This window comes from Apteryx rowi, unplaced genomic scaffold, assembly GCF_003343035.1.
Source record: "Apteryx rowi isolate R43461 unplaced genomic scaffold, aptRow1 scaffold_45, whole genome shotgun sequence".
In the NCBI taxonomy this organism is placed as follows: domain Eukaryota; kingdom Metazoa; phylum Chordata; class Aves; order Apterygiformes; family Apterygidae; genus Apteryx; species Apteryx rowi.
In genome coordinates, this window is record NW_020450705.1 from 987,526 (window position 1) to 1,004,564 (window position 17,039).

The 17,039-nt window shown below is 46.2% G+C and overlaps 1 long non-coding RNA gene across 2 annotated transcripts in view; it reads right to left on the reverse strand.

The window, feature by feature from the left end:
• Positions 1 to 13,524: 13,524 nt before the first annotated feature.
• Positions 13,525 to 17,039, reverse strand: part of LOC112971598 — a 59,044-nt gene continuing 55,529 nt past the window's right edge. The window contains exons 5-6 of one of the 2 annotated variants that reach the window (XR_003255414.1): positions 16,345 to 16,902; positions 13,525 to 15,713 (exon numbers count right to left, since the gene is read on the reverse strand). This is a non-coding gene — a long non-coding RNA (uncharacterized LOC112971598). Of the gene's footprint in view, positions 15,714 to 16,118; positions 16,903 to 17,039 lie in introns of both variants that reach the window. The other variant, XR_003255413.1, reaches the window with a different exon arrangement.

The following is a 17,039-nucleotide window of genomic DNA, read 5'->3' on the forward strand; positions in this document are numbered from 1 at the left end:
GGCAATATTGGCTGACATTACAGACAGCAATGCCCCTTTTATTGCACTAAGTGTAATTAATATCAGGTTGCAAAATGCTTGGTGTCCCTCAGAGCCCACTGTCTGAGGAACTCGGCTCAAAGCATCGCTAGAGAACATGCCATCTCCAGCTGTTTCTGCCGCCTAACCCATTCCCCAGTCAACGCGACATGAATCAGCGAAGCGTTCAGCCCAAAGATGATTGCTCACTGGAGAGGGAGGGGAAACTCCTCACAGACCCCAGTGGTTTACAGCTCACACATCAGCAAAGCGCGGTGCACGTCCCCACCAGCTGCCCCATCGATCCCGACCTTGTCAGCGCCGCTGTGTCAACAGGGCTGCATGGATTTTCCATTTGTGTCGCTCGAATGACAGAGATGAAACGGCTCTTTGTCTAACACGAATTAATATTTAATGCAGGCTTCTTCACACCTGCCATGCAGGCCAGACAGCCTGCGTTTTCCTTCACAGGCAGAAAAGAGTACATTGATCTGCTGCTAAAAATAGGAACTCCACGTTGAAGAGACAACAGCCATCAGCTCCCCAAGCAACACAGGAAAAGGGTTTCTGCATCTGCTGTTGCCTGGCAGAGGTCCAAAGTATTTCTCTGGTGTAAGGGGCTTTTCATGTATCACCAAAGAACAGAGCTGCTATTTTTAGCTCTAATAAGCATATTTAATTTCCTACTGCCTCATTTCGACTGTTTTGAGCAGCTAGCATTTCTGAACATGTCCCAAGGCACATGGGAGAGGACTGGTCCAGCATTGGTCATAAGGAGTTCAAGGCCAGGCTGAACTCAGCGTTTTGAAGATGGACCATATTTTCTAGCAAACTGAAGCAGAGACATTCTGCTGGTAACCTACCAAACTCCAAGATTCAGTAAAGAAAGAAGTTAGAAATGCTCAAATGTCAAGTCTCCTGCCGAGGCTCCTCCTGGGTGCTGGTGAAAGACATCATGCACGTGGGGCAGCACCGTGAGCCTGGCCCAGTGCCCCCCGCTGCCTCACGTCAGGTTGTCCATGTCTCATCTCCAGCAGAGACTGCAGGCTCCTCTGATGCAGGGACCAAACACAGCCTGGTGCTCCCACTGCTATCTGGGGCACCGAGAAACTCCAGGTATGCAAATAATTAATCAACAACACAAAGATCATTCATTTGAAGGCATTCAAAATGCAGAGTAAGGTCCAAATTTCACTGCTCAGCAACATTTCTAATTAAAAAAGAGCTGTGGTAAGAATATGAAAAGTAGAGTCTTCAATGGGTGATCTGATCTGCTCGTTTTGGGGCCTTCATTTATTGCTTCAAAGAGGTGAGCAGGCTGGCGTAAAATGCTTCCTTTGTGATTTGCAAATTATTTTGGTATAAACACTCATTTGGGTTACAAGACAAGACTTAGCAGATGAGAGTGTCCCTTCTCCTGTCTTCAGTCTCTCCTTAAAAAATTGTCTGCACAGGAAAAAGGAATTTGCATGGAAATATAGCACAGGCTTTAACATATATAACAAGATGCAAGAAATAGCCTTGCCCCTGTGAGGCAGCACCTGCTCCTTTAAAGCAGCTAACAAGAAAGAAAAGCTCAGGAGCCCTCAGAAACCAACAGGCCTCTCTTCTGGCAATCTCAGAGCAAGGTCATTCGATAAAGGCTTAGAGTTACACTGCAAATTGTTCCCTCAGATTAATTCAAAGGGGATTTGAAGCTTTTTGTTTCTTTTCTTGCCTCTGCTGTGTTTTTCCTTTTGTTTTGCAAAGAGCATACACAGGGTCTACTGCAGTAATCTGCTTTTCTAGCCCAGGAGGGAGGAAAAAGAAAAATGGGCGTTCAAAGGAAAAGGAATAATTTTGTTTAAAAACAAAGCCAGAGCAACAGCCAGGCAGAAGAAAGCAGGGTAGCATAAGTCCCAGCTTCTGGAGTCACATCACCTCTTGCAGCAGATGGGCTGAGAGACCACAGCAAGCACATCATTGGCAGCATCTTCCCAGGAGATGCTTTTGCCATTTTCCTGCTCCTGCACAGAGTCTTAGCACATAGCGTTTAAGTTAAATGAATGGAGATTGAAAACCTTTAAGAAAAAAAAAAAATAGTAATTTCCAGCAACAACAAATGTAGTGTGCCACCTTCAGAGCAAGAGGCAGAAATATGCCGGGCACAGAATGAAAAATGCATCTGACTTGTATTTGTGGAGATTGCCGTTCCCGGCTTTTTTCTCAGCAAAGCTGTGACTGCAACACTACAGCAACCCTTGACTTACGTATTGCAGGACACAGACTGGCAGAGCATTAGCAACTATAAAAGTTTGAGAGGAGAGACAAAAAAGTCCTAATCTGACCCCGAATTCTGAGGGAGTTAAATGCTCATAAGGTTTGACACATTCATCAGAGCAAGGAAAATTAAAAACAAAACCCTGTTGCATTCAAAAGAGCCAAAGAGAAAATAACATAGACATCAGGTGTTGTGCAGTTTTCCTAGCTGGTTCTGAAAATCACTGTGCAACAGTGACTGCACTGCAAGAGCTGCTGTTAACCCTTCCCACGCTGCCCATCATACCGGGCACACGGAGGCTGCGTCTCATGCCCTGTAGGGATTTCAGAGGGCTAAAAAGGAGGGTTAGCAGAGAATGGGTTAAGCAGCGTTTCACACACATGGATGCTCCTTGTGTCTGCTTTCAGAAAAAAGATCAATTCCTCTGCATGGTGGCGTGGGATTACTGACAGCGTGATACTCCCCGACAAATACAGCAGACACGGGGGACAGCAGGTAGCCGATGTCTGAATGGGCTGGGTTGCTAGAGGAGCTGAGAAGAGTTATTAAATATGGTCGAGGAGAGAGGAGGCTCCTGCGTGTGTTTGTATGAGGTATTAGCACAAAGTTCGGCAGGAATCCTATGTCCGACACAACGCAAAAACCAGCCTGTGCTCATGCAATTAGGAGCCTGGAAGCAAATTACTTCCTGAAAGCTCCAGTGGAAACTGCTTTAACACTTCTGACAGTTGACAGAAATACTTGGTAGCCGATTTGGCTGCTCTGCACTTATTAGGAGGCCATCAGCAGCTGACCGTTGGGAGAGCTGGCCCGGGAGGGCTGGGGACACTCTGCGCAGGAAGGCCCTCGTTCGACAGCCGTCCTCTCGCTCAGGACGGAGGAGATGGTTCGATGCCCAAGACAATCTGTGCAATTCGGTGGCATGTGTTCTTCAGACAGACAGAACTAGATGATTTTAATAATTGAACTAACTCCAGTTTTCTACCAATTTATTTCTATCCTGAAAGCAGACATAGAATTTCAAAGCAGGGACAAAGCACTTGCTTAATAATTTCTCATTCAGTGGAGAGAGGCAGGCAGAACAGAGTTCCTATAAACTGGTAATGGACCTTTGTTTTGAAAATTACTTCATAAGCGTTATAACTCCAAAACTACCACTGTCATTAGCTCATGAATGCACTGGGCTGTAGTTTCTACCAGCATTTTCTTAAATGGAGACAGCATTCAAAGCAGGGTCTAAATTCACTTTCCATCTATTATTGATTTTGGTTACAACTGAATGCAATGCATATGCTTAACTTTGCTTTATTTGAGAAGTAACGTAACAGCACACATCCTCACATAACTCACTGTCAAGTCTAGGCTGCAAATACAGATCTAACAACTAGACAAATAAAGAATATGGGCTGTTTATAGCTCAGTCCTTATCCTGTGGTAATCAATATGGCTCATTAGGTTTATGAGACAATCATGTCTTCTGCTATTCTGGCCCAGAACCTTTGAGTAATGGCTTGCCAATGCCAAGTAATTATAACGATGTCTTGCAAGTGAAGCAGAAACAACCAAGTAAACTGATTTAGAGCAGTTTAATCGGGCTGCATTTTCCTTGAGCTCTGTGCCTTTCCAATGTACTAATTCTAACTTTATCAGCCTGAACCTACTCTTTATTAGATATTCTTATTAGGTTTCTATGTTGGGGACTTAGGGAGCGTTCTGCTTTTAGATTCAGTGATATATCAGGCTTATTCCTCCCTCTCTCCTTCCCTCTTTCTCCACTATTGCCTTCTCCTTTTGCTGTCCTCTTTTCAAGCTTTTCCCCCTGTTTCTGTGTGTTGTCACCAGTGTGCCTTCTGGCCTATGACAGCAAGTGGTCCATAATCCCTATCACATTTGTCCTCAGAACTTCCTGTCAGAAAAATTGTGTTTTTTCCCCACAACCATGGGGATAGGAGAATGGGCAGCAAGGGATAAAGGAGCTATACCCTGTCCCCAAAAATCACACAGGGCATTGCATTCCCGGCCCAGGCTATTCCTGAACCACCTTCCTTGTGCCACGAGTCTTGTTATCCTGTCCAAGGACATATCTGTCGATAAGAGAAGGAGAAACATGACAGAAGACACCAACACCTCTGTGACTGCCAAGACGACACGTGTCTAAAAGCAATGCCAGCATTTCCAGCACTGCCAGATTTATTCCTCCTTTCTGGCTGTCTGCATACGGACCCTGCCCATATCCTGACTGCAGGATACCAGCTTGCACATTTTCATGCTGCGTTGACTCGGAAAGCTGTGTAGCTTTTCCAATCCAAGAGCACAGCATTTAGGTTAGCAGGTAATATTTTTTCTTATGACCATGACTGCAAAAGGTCATTTCGGCATTAGGGCACGGGCTCCTTCTGAAAAATGCACTCCTCTGTCAGCAGTTTGGCAGTTCAAGGGCCTGGCAGTAAACAGGTGACACTCTGGGGACACAGGATAATGATTAAAGCAACAGCAATTACAAGAGCAATGCTATTAACCAGCACTAAGGTGAAGGAGGTGGTCAGGCCCGCAAGGGATCAACGCTCCCCTCTTCCTCTGCACATGCTGCATTCCCTATCCGAAATCCGTGTCCTCAATGCTGTCCCTTTCCTAAGGCCAGGGTTCTCATTGCTCTGAATGGGGGATTTCATTCTGTTCTCCTGGACATCACTTATTAGTTGGAGCAAAAACAGCATTAGGGAGAGATGATTGCAGTTCTCTAGATTCCCAAGGGAGATGCGTTCTCAGGGAAACGCTCACAGCTTGCTCGCATTGGATTTGAGATGCACCAACATCGGCCCAGCATTTGCTGCAGAGATGGCATATATCACCGAATTTAGGGAGAGAGAGTCATGTTTGACCAGCAAATATTCTCCAATGACTGGTTCTGGAGAAGCCTTAGTACATGAGATCTGGAGACTTGCCAAAACCTTGCATCTCAGACATATTCAATATTTTATACCACTTCACATCTCAGTTTCTTGTCAGGAAAGCAGCTACTCAGAGCCCTACTGTGTCTGCTGGAAACAACCTATTCAAAACCTCTCCTAATTCCCTTTTAAGATCTCCTCTCTGCAGCTTCCCTTGCAACACCGGTGCCCGTCTCTGCTCCAGCTATGCCGCAGTTCTGATGTTTGCCCTAAGAACAGTGAAGTGCTTAATTTCATCACAAACAGGGAACTTTGTTTAATAGCCATGGTTAACTCTTTCATCCCCTCCGAGCAAAGCAGCCCCTCTATCCACTAACAGTGTTTGATCAGAGCAGGGCAGCTCTTTCTGTTTTGAGTTTATTCTGCTGAGGAAGAGTTCTGATGTAATGTGAAGGTAATGAGGAAAAGGGAGAGAGGGAAAAAAAAAAAAAAAAGTAGTGACATAAATTTAGCGTTTGTCTGAGCCATTCAAGCTGACAACACCCATACGGGGTCGAGCCCACAGCAGCGGCCGGCAGACGGGCAGGTTTCCCGGCGCGGGAGGCTCCTCTCCCGGCCGTTTCCCACGGCCCCGGCCCGCACCGCCGCTTGGCGCAGCTCCACGATCGCACCATCCACCTGCCCCGCGGCATGGGGAAGATATCCAGCTCCTGCCAGGGCTGATAACTGCAAGTATGCTGGGGATTACTACCTTGGCAGGGCTTAAATGTTTGCTGCAGACATAAGCCTTGTCATGGTTGATTTATTTATTGTAGTACGAGTGTATTTCCAAATAAAACAGAAAATGAACAAATAAACTGGGCGACAGAGCTATAAAAACCATGCCTGCTCATCCACTTGAAGAAAAGCCTGCCTCAACTAATTAACCTGTGCAAGCCTTGCGCTGTTCATAAACAAGCCATGAATTAATATTGTATTTTTTCAACTGCCAACATATGCTGCTAAATCTTTATCGGGCAGCAAAAGAAATAGCTCTGCTCCCCTTCCTAGGTTAGAGGGGACAAGAAAAACATGAGGTTGAGCTGTTCAAATGAGAGTGAGATTTTTGGAGTAAGTTTTTCCCCTGCTTGCGCTGCCTGTGTCAGATAAGTCTGAAACATGCTAAGGAGCCGAGATTTGGGTATGCGAAGGACTGAACTGCAGAGGGATCAGAGAAGCCAGCACCAAAACACTGGTTTGCTTTGCACCAAATCTCCTTGTATATTCAGCTGGATTACACTACGTAATAGGACAAAAAGCTGAGGACTTGCTTCATTTCAACCACAGCAAAGATGAGCACAGAAACTGAGTAAATGAGACCACGGATCTGTGCAGAGGCCATCCAGGAGACATGCTAGTATCAGCTAAGAAAAATACACCCCTGGAAAAGTTGGCAGAGGATGAGCATCGGGAACACGGATCCGCACACACGAGTGCGCCAAATGACTGCTTTCATTTAAGACAAGCCCTACACATTTACCAATCGTACACACATAACGGGAGATTCGAAGAAAAATAGAGAGGGGGCAGAAACACAAGTCAAGGAGTAACATTTTTGAAGGAGAAATTATAAATTGCAATTTAATCACATAATCACTTTGACACTCTCAAGCAAGCTAATTTCTTCCCTTGCCTCATTTCACCCACTTGGCAAGATGAATCTTAATGAATAATGTCCTATGAATATTTAATTTTTTGATCAATTTGATTTTTTTCCCCCTCATATCCCTACCTGCTGGATGGATAAACCCGTTCTCTCTCTCTTTTTCTCTCTCAAATATACAGAGACCAACAGCTCCCCCTTCAACTTCAGCTCCCTCCCTTCCCTGTTTTGGGTTTCTCCCCCCCTCACTTTCTCTTCTTTTCAAGGAATTTTTTCCCCAAGGTGAGCCATGCAAAACAAGAGATACAGCAAAAGGAAAGTTCAAGATTTACATGCATATTTGGCTGCTGCAGACAAGCGCTGGGCCCCCAGCCCAAGACCAAGCGCCCTTCACTGCGCAGACGAGCGCGGAAACCAGCATCGTCCCTGGGGGACACCGACTATCTCGCCCTGCGCACCGCAAGCCAACTCGGGAGAACTTCCTCAAACCCAGAAGACTTTGCAGGCAGACAAGCAGATTGATTGCCGAGAATTGCAGATCTTTAATGTGAATTGATTATTTCTAATGGTTTTAAAGCAATTTAAATATAACTGGATTGTTTGGGTAAGAACTTGGAGTCTGAGGAAAAGTCTCCTCGCTAACGACCATCATTTGGCAGCGTCTTTGCAGGCGGGAAGCCGGAGCAGGGCACTGCTACTGGAGAGTTCGACAGAGCTCCTGCCACCTCTGTCCTTTCCCAGAGCCGGCTCCAGACCTGTTGCCAAAAACGGCCCGAGCATCTGGCAGAGTAACCAGATATTTGGGGAAGCGGTGGGATCCCTGCCATTGCCGGGTTTTAGGAATAAGCCAGGCAAGTGTCTACTGGGGATTGTCTAAGAATAGATGATCTTCTCCCAGAGCGGAGGCTAAATGGTCTACTCGAATCCCTGCCTATTCCATTCGCTGTTTTTCTTTCTCTCTCCAGACTGTTTAATCAATTTCTGCCTAAAATTACAGAAACGGAGAGATCTTTTATAAGTTAATATTGGTTTCAAGCTGGAAATCAGTGCCCTGGACTACACATGTGCTGCCTCTGCCTGCGAGGGGCCTGGCGTCAGCCTGGTCCATAATGGACCCAACGATGGCATTTTTATAATTACTGAACTCACTGAGGAGCAGAGGTGTTTTGGGAAGCGCTTTAGCAGTCAGCCCGTTCTTACGGGCAGTATGAGAAGGATGTAAGGTCCAAAAGTTTAGCCAGTGATCCACATCAACACAAAACCATTACCAACACAACTATCATAGCTCTCGTTGTTACGCGGGGTCTTTACAAACCTGCCTGCCTCATTACTGAGTTAAAGACACCCTCCCAGACACGCAGGGCTTCAAGAATACAATGACTTTTGGAGGAGCTTTTGGCTTTCTGTTCCTCAAGTGTCAGGAATGATGACGTGCCATTGGCTAGGAAGCCCTATTTATTGGGCCCTAGTAGGGCTACACAGGCTCTAAAATGCAGCTTCTGCAATTGCTATCTTGCTTAAACTTTATGTTCTGTGTTCTTTCATGCAACTCTTTAACACATAGGTAATTACTGCTTAATGCAATTTGCACTTTCCATAAATTATTCAGAAGAAATGTTAAATTACAATTTACAAGTGTATTGCAAAAGGTAAGCAAGAAACTCAAGGGCCATTTTGATCAAGAAGTAAACAAGCCACCAGTCTTCTGAGAAAAAAGGCACTTCCAGTTGCGAGTTAGTACAGATGGGATCTTACTGCACCCTGGCCTGTTTCTCCCAGTCGCTGCCTCTGCAGTCCTCTTTGGTAACACACTTAAACACCCGCTCCGCGCTCACAGGATGCATATTCACTGCTTTTTCAGACACCAGAATGAGACTTTGGCTGTGACCCAAAACCTTTCCACCCCCGTCAGCCCCCTCAGACACAAACTTACCCCAGAGAAGCACCTGTAGGCAATGAGTCAGCGCTTGCAGCAGCTTCCTGCAATGGCCACAGCACCAGCCTCTGCAGCTCCATCACCGAGGGTCCCAGCAGATTTGCATTGCTGATTGCAAGCAATGAGGCAGACAGGGGCCAACCTCTGCACCCCCTGGGAAGGGTGATGCTGCTAGAAGCACCGCAGGGCCCCAGAGGAGCTTTCATAGCCGCATCCCACCTGGGCGACCTGCTCCCGGCTGGCCTGCTTCAGCCGACTGCACGAGCAAATAATTAACAAATCAGGAGAACTGCTGCACTGAAGTTCATTGCCCCCAATTACTCCAAACTGCCAGCTGGTCAAGAAGGTGATCGGCTTTAGGAGTGGTTGGCACCTGCCCGTATTGGTTTGCTTTGTTTATTAAAACTGACAGATCACTAGAAATGCGGCTAAAGCCCTTCAATGAATTTAAAAGAGGAAAAGAAAACCTGACCTGTGTGGCACAAAAGATTTCAGGCTCTGAGATAAAGCGGCAGAGGAATGAAATGCTGCCAGGGTCTCCCGGGGGGGGGGGACAGGGTCTCCCCTGGCAGCTCCTCGAGCCGTTTCTCACGGGCGCTTTCACCCTCTGGCCATCCCCAAGGAGACCGTTTCAGAGCCTCGCGGGCGATGGTTAGGATGGGAATTTCCTTCCTCCTGTGCATTACTCGGCCTCATGCACGTACACAGTTCTGCACGGGAGAGGCAGGACAGCTCTGCTTTAGGGAGCTCCACGAGGACTCAGGAATGGTGTCACCTGCTCCCGGCTCCGCTGTGAATCCCTTCTGGGGAAGTTGTTGTCTAGGCCCCTTGCTTCTCCTTCTGTATAACGTGACCCTTCTTTGAGGCTGTCCTTGCCTTCAAGATCTTGCATGTTAAATTTTGTGGTTCTCCTACAAAGAAGTTTGGATCTAGACTGGAGTTTCCAGGCTGTACGAGCAACTAATGCTCGTACCCTGCTCTTGAACATGCACATATTTTCTCCTTTATTTTTCTATTTTTGTGTTTCAAAAATAAGCATTCATTTACTAGGTCGTAATCCATCCCCTGCATTAAAAGCAGTCAAGCTCTTAGCTTCCGACATTCATCATCCCTCTGGTAGCGCGCCTGGGCATTTTATCAGGATTTTCCAAGCAGCACAGAGGAGTGAGTGACAGTTTATAAACACAGTTCAGTCCCTCTGAGATGATCAAAGAAAGAGACAACTGCGTTTTATCTCTCTCAGAAATACTGGAGCACAGATTTTGTCTCTGATGATGAAGATCCTAAAGCTGTCTTCCGGAGTGGGTACCAGTGGAAAATGGATTGTATGGAAAACCAGCTTGAGTTGCAAGACAGAGAAGTAATCACCGTGCTTGAGCATATGCTGTTTGGAGCAAGTGGAGCCTCATGCATTTGCTGATAGGGATGATCATATGATTCTGCTGGAATTCCTGCTGCATCCAGGGGTAAAGCAAAATAGTCCCAAAGGAGCTCGGTCAGCCAAATCCCGTTGCTTTCTGGTTTCAAACTGCTGTTGTCAGTTCAGTGACCCTATCTTGTCAGTCAGTGAAAATGCATCCAAAAGAAAGGTGATTTAAACCATTTGTGACATGCCACTGCCTACAGGTATCATCACATTTGATTACTCTGCGTTCAGCACGAATCAAGGTGCCACAAGGTGATCGAGGGACTCAGCAGCGGCTCAGCCCACCCGAAACTGGGTGCTGTCCTGCTCGGGGTGTCCATGACCGCAGGGAAGCAGTGGAGACGCAGCGGCCTGCGGACACTTCCCATCATTGTGGAAGCAAAGAACAGCTCTGCAGGGCATGCTCCTTTCCTGCGTTTCAGCATTTTCCAGCTATGGAAACAGCAGGAGGGAATTTGGACTTGCTACAGATCTTGTCTGCGATAAACCTCTTCTGAACTGTGAAAAGCCGAGAGCAGCAGTACCCGGGCCTGCACCCCATTCGCCCACCCAGTGGGTGATCCTGCCTTCTCTCGGCTAATGGAAAACGGTCAACATTACACTTAAAAGCCTTTAGAAAAATTACTGCAATGCACTGGATGGAAGAACAGCTCAAACAGGCAGGCCTTTCCGATTAGTGGTAGCAAAAGGAAAGCTTGGCACAGGATAAGCAGAGATCAGGCATCAATGTGGGAAAAGGGAGGTGGGAGCAAGAAGGAAGGAAGGCAGTTGTCTGTGCAAGGGAGGGTGAGAGTTAAATCACAGTGCAATTAGACAAGACATTCCTGCTGGAAGTGAATGTACCCGTACAGCTTCCCAGACACAAACACATTGAAATCGACAGTGAACTTGGCCAAAGAAATCTAAATTTGGCAACCGGAGAGAAGTCTTATGATAGAGATTCACTTCCAACAACTCTCATATTAAAGAAGAGAACAAGAGAGGCTGTCCTGGAGTCATTTTCAATTCACACGAGCCTTGTAATTCTACAAAGCCAGTTTATTAATTATTAAATAATTTGGCACATTTTACAAGCCGATAAAACATGGGAGCCTCCCCTCTTCATATCCCTTGGAGCCCCCTTGGTGGTAGGTTTGGGAGAGATCCCAGCTGCGTCCTCATCTCCATCCACCCAGACAAGCTTGCCGGCGCTGTGCAGCCCCCTTTGCTGTCTGGAGCATCTCTCATCCAGACCAGCCGCCTGCCTCCCTCTCCTCCTCCTCCTCCAATTACCGTCACGGCATGCATCTCAGAGCTCTTCCCCGTGACCTATGCCTCTCGACATCTGTCTTTCTCTGAAGTTTATACTAACATTAAGTTAGTCCCGCACAGACTTTGGGGGTGAGAAATAACTTCCTGTCTATGAAAATTTCAGCACAGATTTATCTCTGTGTGATTTTAAAGCCTCATCACTGCAGTTCCTGGGAGCTGCTGCTGCACTGAACTGCATTGATCTGAAGTCATCTTAACTTTGGAGCCTTTGCTGTGCTTCTCCTCCTGAGCTGAGTTACGCACTATATCTAAAGCATTTTTCTTCATTTGCAGAAGCAGTGCTACTGCTTAATGAAGGATACTGCGTGTTGGCCGCCCCTGCTAATGGAAGTCAGTTCATTATAAGAAGGGTTCTTCTTTAAAAAAGCGCTTCATGCTATGCAAAGACCTAAATTTTACCACAAGGATTTTAATTTGGGATTAACGGATCGGGAAATTAGATCATTCATTACATCAATCATTCTGCACTTTGTGTCGCTTTCTGCTCCAGATGGCTTCACTGCAGAGGGGTGCCAAGCGCCAGACACCAGCCTCTGACACCGGCGCTCGCAGGGACGCTGCCGGCAGGACGGCCTTGCCGAGCCGAGCCGAGCCACGGGGTAACCGGCAAAAAATAATTCAAATCCTGAACCTGCCTCTTTGGAGACTGCCTGCTAGCAGTTAGTGATTTCTTCTAACACTGTCTTCGTTTTTTAAATTATTAAAAGTCAATTGCACTGTAGAAAAGGATGAAGATAACTAATGAGATTTGCATGGAAATAACTGATCTCCTGATACAAAGGATCACACAGAATGTGCCAGCAGAGAGTTACTGAGGAAAAGGTAAGGCAGAGGATCAGAATACACCAGACATGGCTGTTGTAATAAACGTTTCTTTATTCCTTTGTCAGAGACGGCTGCACATGAGACTGAATTGGTGGAGATCTGGCTGCATTCTTGCAAAAGCCATTCATTGAAAATTAATGACAGCTTAAGTTTTCAATTAAATTTTAATTTAAAGTCTGTGACTGGTGCAAATCAGCATAGTTCCACTTGTGTCAGTGATTTATGTTAGCTGAGGATTTGGCCCGACGTCTCAAATGAAAGTCCTGCCAAAATATGCTGCAACAGAGATCCTGAGGCCAGATTCTTAAATGTGTTTAAGTCCTGAAAGGCGTAGATAGGCATGAAATCAATGCGAGTCAGGCACTTCTGAAAACTCCATTAGGTGCCTGTCTGCATCTTCTGATGCTTAAAAATCTGGCCCCAAGTAGTACTTTACCAAAAAAAAAAAAAGAAAAAACATCCTGCAACCTCCAAATCCTCTCTTATTTTACAGACAGGATCTATATTAAGGCACTGTTCAGGTTCCAGAGTAAGACCTCTGAAGCTTGAGGGTCCCTGCTCAGGACATCTCTGGTGTGGCTGACAGAAGCTGAAATATGCAGGAGGGTAAAAGCCTTGGACCGCTGGTCTACATACAATACAAAGCCTAGGCGGGCTTGGTCCATGAAGCACAGGCCTGGTTTCTGCAGCCAGCTGCGCACGTGCCCGGAAATCTGCCTCCGCAGAGTCTTTGCAGGATGGAACCCATAGTTTGCTCTTTTGGTCAAGAAGCAGACTATTTGGAGGTCAGAGAATAGGAAAGGAAGATAAGAGACTGCTGGGCTCCAACTCTTTCTGTGTCATTGTAAAATCTCAGAATTTCAAAGAAGTAAGGATATGTAATTGGCCTCCGGCATTTATTTTTGCAGTTAGTGTACTTTTGTTATGAAAGATTTAACTGGCTTTTCTGTAGTCCCTACCCCTTTTTTTTGCATGCTTTGCCTATTTTAGCATTAGCCTTTTTAAACATAAATCAACTGCGGGACAAAATCAGCAATCAGACCTTTCAAGTGTTTGAAAAAGCACCTACCCCCACACCTCTGTACAGGTTGTAGGATAATTAGCCATTCAAAGACATTATAAATAATGAATAAGCCACAACTGCCATATTTTAGGTAAATAATACATTTTAATTAACACATTAATAGTAATTGCAGAGGAACTGAGGGGCTAAGGCATTGGCGAAGGTGCTGGGGGGGGTACCCTGCGCGTCCCCCTCCCACTGCTGTGCCACTGCACCCCGGTGACCATGTCCCCTTGCTAGAGGCACCGGTGGGGACCAACACGCCAAAACGCAGAGCCTCTAAAGCAGAGCCAGCGGCTCCCTGCCCCTGCCCACGCCACCAGTTACCGGCTGAGGAATACTTTGCCCTTGTGCAAGGCGCAACGTTGCTGTCGCCAGCGTGGTTAAATAGAGACTGTCCTCCCCACTCAGCCCTTTCAGATTCATCCTTCGGGAGGAGAAAGCAGCCACGCAGATGCCTCATGCTGGAAAACATTTCAAAGCACTCCAAGTGATGAGCAATCTTAACTCTTCTGCAAGTCTATCAGAGCTTCAGAGCTCACCGCACTTCAGACCACTCATAAAGATGTGGGTACGTACAGATGTCGGTGCCCAGCTTTGTATCGCCAGGCTTGAAAATACTGAAAAAAACCCAGCTGGTTACAACTTTGGCAAGCAAATGCTATGGGATTATGTGCACAGTTCTGAAACATGCGGTGGATGTTAAATAGACGCTCCTGTTGTATGTCATCTTACCCTCATTGTGTTACCCAAATATAGCAGATGGAGCATTTGAGATAATAGTAGGCACAAACAGCAGTTCATGAATTGCAAGTACACAGTAGATCTACGCCTTAAATGAATATTGCTAATGGTTTGTGTTAGCGTGAATGTTACTTCTGCTAATTTCTAAGACAAATGAAAAGCCTCACGTATTGCTCAGAGACAGCCAGCATGTTACTGTCCAAATGAGAGCTCGAACCTTCCTTTCTTGCATGTTTATGCCGCCTTTTACACCAGTGCAAGAAGAAACGTGGGTCCCTTTACTTTAAAGCATCACTTGGCAACACCAGAGCGGGCCGAGTTTGGGCCGAGTTTCTAAGAACATCACCCCGCAGCTTGGATGAGACATCCAACGTTTCTCTCTGTTGCGAAAGCCCCGTGATGCCCCGCCACATCTGGAACCACTGGAACAGCCTGTGCGCAGAATACGCAATTACGGAGGAGGCAAAGCAACTGAAACAACGCCAGTCCTCGCGGGGAAGCAGGCCCCATGCGGCATCGGCGTGCTCATGTCTCAGCAATTCATTCATTTGCGGGAGGCATCGAGTTCTCCTGCAGCGGAAATGAGACAGGTTCCCCAAGGAGCGAAATCTCAGCATAGGATCTCATCCCCGCTAAGAGGAAAATGAAAATGAACTGGCTATAAATAAACTGCCATATCCTGTACATGACACCTGCTGGGAATATTGACAAGGCAGCTTGTTTTGCAGAGGAATGGCAAACAGAACGGAGCGAAACGCGCTCTGCGCTGGGAAAACTCTTGGCCCAGCTCTGTGACACTCCTGGAAGGCTTTGGTTTTACAGATGCATTTGAATTTCAGATCAAAACATGGCACTGCACAGCCAATCCTGAAGCTGCAGCTGTTTTCTCTCCTGGGGGTCCTCGCTGTGAGATTTTAAGAGTTGAGGAATGATATTTCTACACATTTCACACTGATAACTAACACCAGGGTAAGAGAGGAGGATTTTTAGGGACCTGCAGTGCTGCACAGCCTGATGAGGTTTGGAAATATGTACTAATCATCACAAAGATATTAAAAAGACAAGAAAATGTTTTAAAAAAAGAGAATTAACAAGTTTTCCTAGTGTGCCTGTTTTCCAGGCTTTTCCTTTGCTTGGGAATGACACCACAGTTTGGATTTACCTTCTCTGGTGTCACAGACATGGACAGTGATGCTCTGACCAAGGAAAAGGCATCCTTTGCTGACACAAAGCATGTAAAGAGAAGAATAAAAAGCCCTGAACAGTGCAAAGAGCTTCAAGGATTCTGCTAGGATAATTCAGTGAGCTGCAGCGGTGGGAGAGGTGGTGTCCGAGAGCCCTGGAGCCTGGAGCTGTCACTCCACACAGCAGGCGCAGGACCAGGATGAAGCGGGCAGTTGTCACCTTTACGTCCCCTCTGCACACCGCCCACGAAAACACACGGCCCTTCACCGTCATCCGCTCACGGGCACAAACCACTGGTGGCAAACGGGGAACTGCAGCCGAGGAGAAACCTTCCAGGTGATTTTGTGCGAGAGGAGGTTTTGTGAGGAATTCACGAGGACTTTGTGGCTCCTTCACATCCCATTTAATAGATCTGTGTCAGGAAATTTAATAAGTTAGGAAGTTTTACACACTCTTTTTCTTTTTTATATTTAATGTAGTCATTTCTCAATATGCCTTTCTCAAGAGGGTTTTTTTTTTTTTCTCCTTACTGTTGAAATTTAGCTGGATTGAATCATTATTCCTGATGTTCCACAAGTTCTGTTCTGAATAATTTTAGAAGAAAAAAAGCAAGATTTCTGTTCAGGACTTTTTTGTTTATAAATTTTGCATACATTTCCAATACAAAAGCAGCAAAATGCATTTAACAATCTTTTCAAGAACAGGAACAGCTTGTGATGTACGGAGGAGCAAAACCATTGGGTTTAAGAACCTCAGAGGCTGGAGGAGAATGAAGCAATTAAGGGGAAGGAGGCATGTGGAAATGAAGGTCACTCACTTTATAGGAGACCAGCACATTTATGTATCTCTCAAGCTCTGAGGACTTGGTGAGTCTCGAGGATGGCAAAACAAAGAGCCTCTTGACTTGACTGCTTACATTTTTCCCAGGAATGATATTCAGGGATGGTGACAGAAAACACAGAAAACAGCTTTAATCCTGAAAGTTCACATTTGGTGCATCAGGCTGGTTACAACTCATTAGGTGATAATTTGTCCACACTAACCTTATACAGAGCAAAAGTTCAGGAGGAACGAGTCACAGCCGCCACACCATCCAGGATTAACGGTGACATGACAAACTTGACTCATGCTCACACGCTCAGCGATATTCATTAAGCACCTTGAAAAAGTCAGTGACAAGTCATATTTGTCAGAAGCCACCTCTCCGTTTTCGTCTCTTCCAGGCTAGTCCTCAGCACTGAAGGCGCCGCATGGCTTTGCCTCCTTGCCTGGACTCTTCTCGGCCGGTTTTCCAGCCTCTCCCCACATCGCCCAGCTGCAGCAAGGACAGACTGCGGGAGAAGGACCGCGGCATAATGGAAAGCTCTGCAGCTTTCCGACGTTACTGCTTCATTTCCCCATTACTTTTTCAGAAGATACTGACTCATAAAAATTTTAGTGGTGAACTGAGCTACCCCATAAATTCACAGGGCTGCACGACTCCAACCTTGGCTGGAAGTAAGTGTCCATGGAGCTCTTGGGTGAGTTCTTCAGCATTTCATTATTCGCGTGCAGGAAAAAAACACTATCTCAGGATTCGTGGTGTTCATGGCTCATTTGCACTGTTTAAAAAAAAACATATTGCCAGTTCACTCTCACCAATGCTTAGAAAATTTAGACCTAATAGCAGTGACTGATGTGACATGCAGGATAAGAGTGGGCTGTGCCAGCTTCTTCCAGTCAAGATGGAAGAAATCAG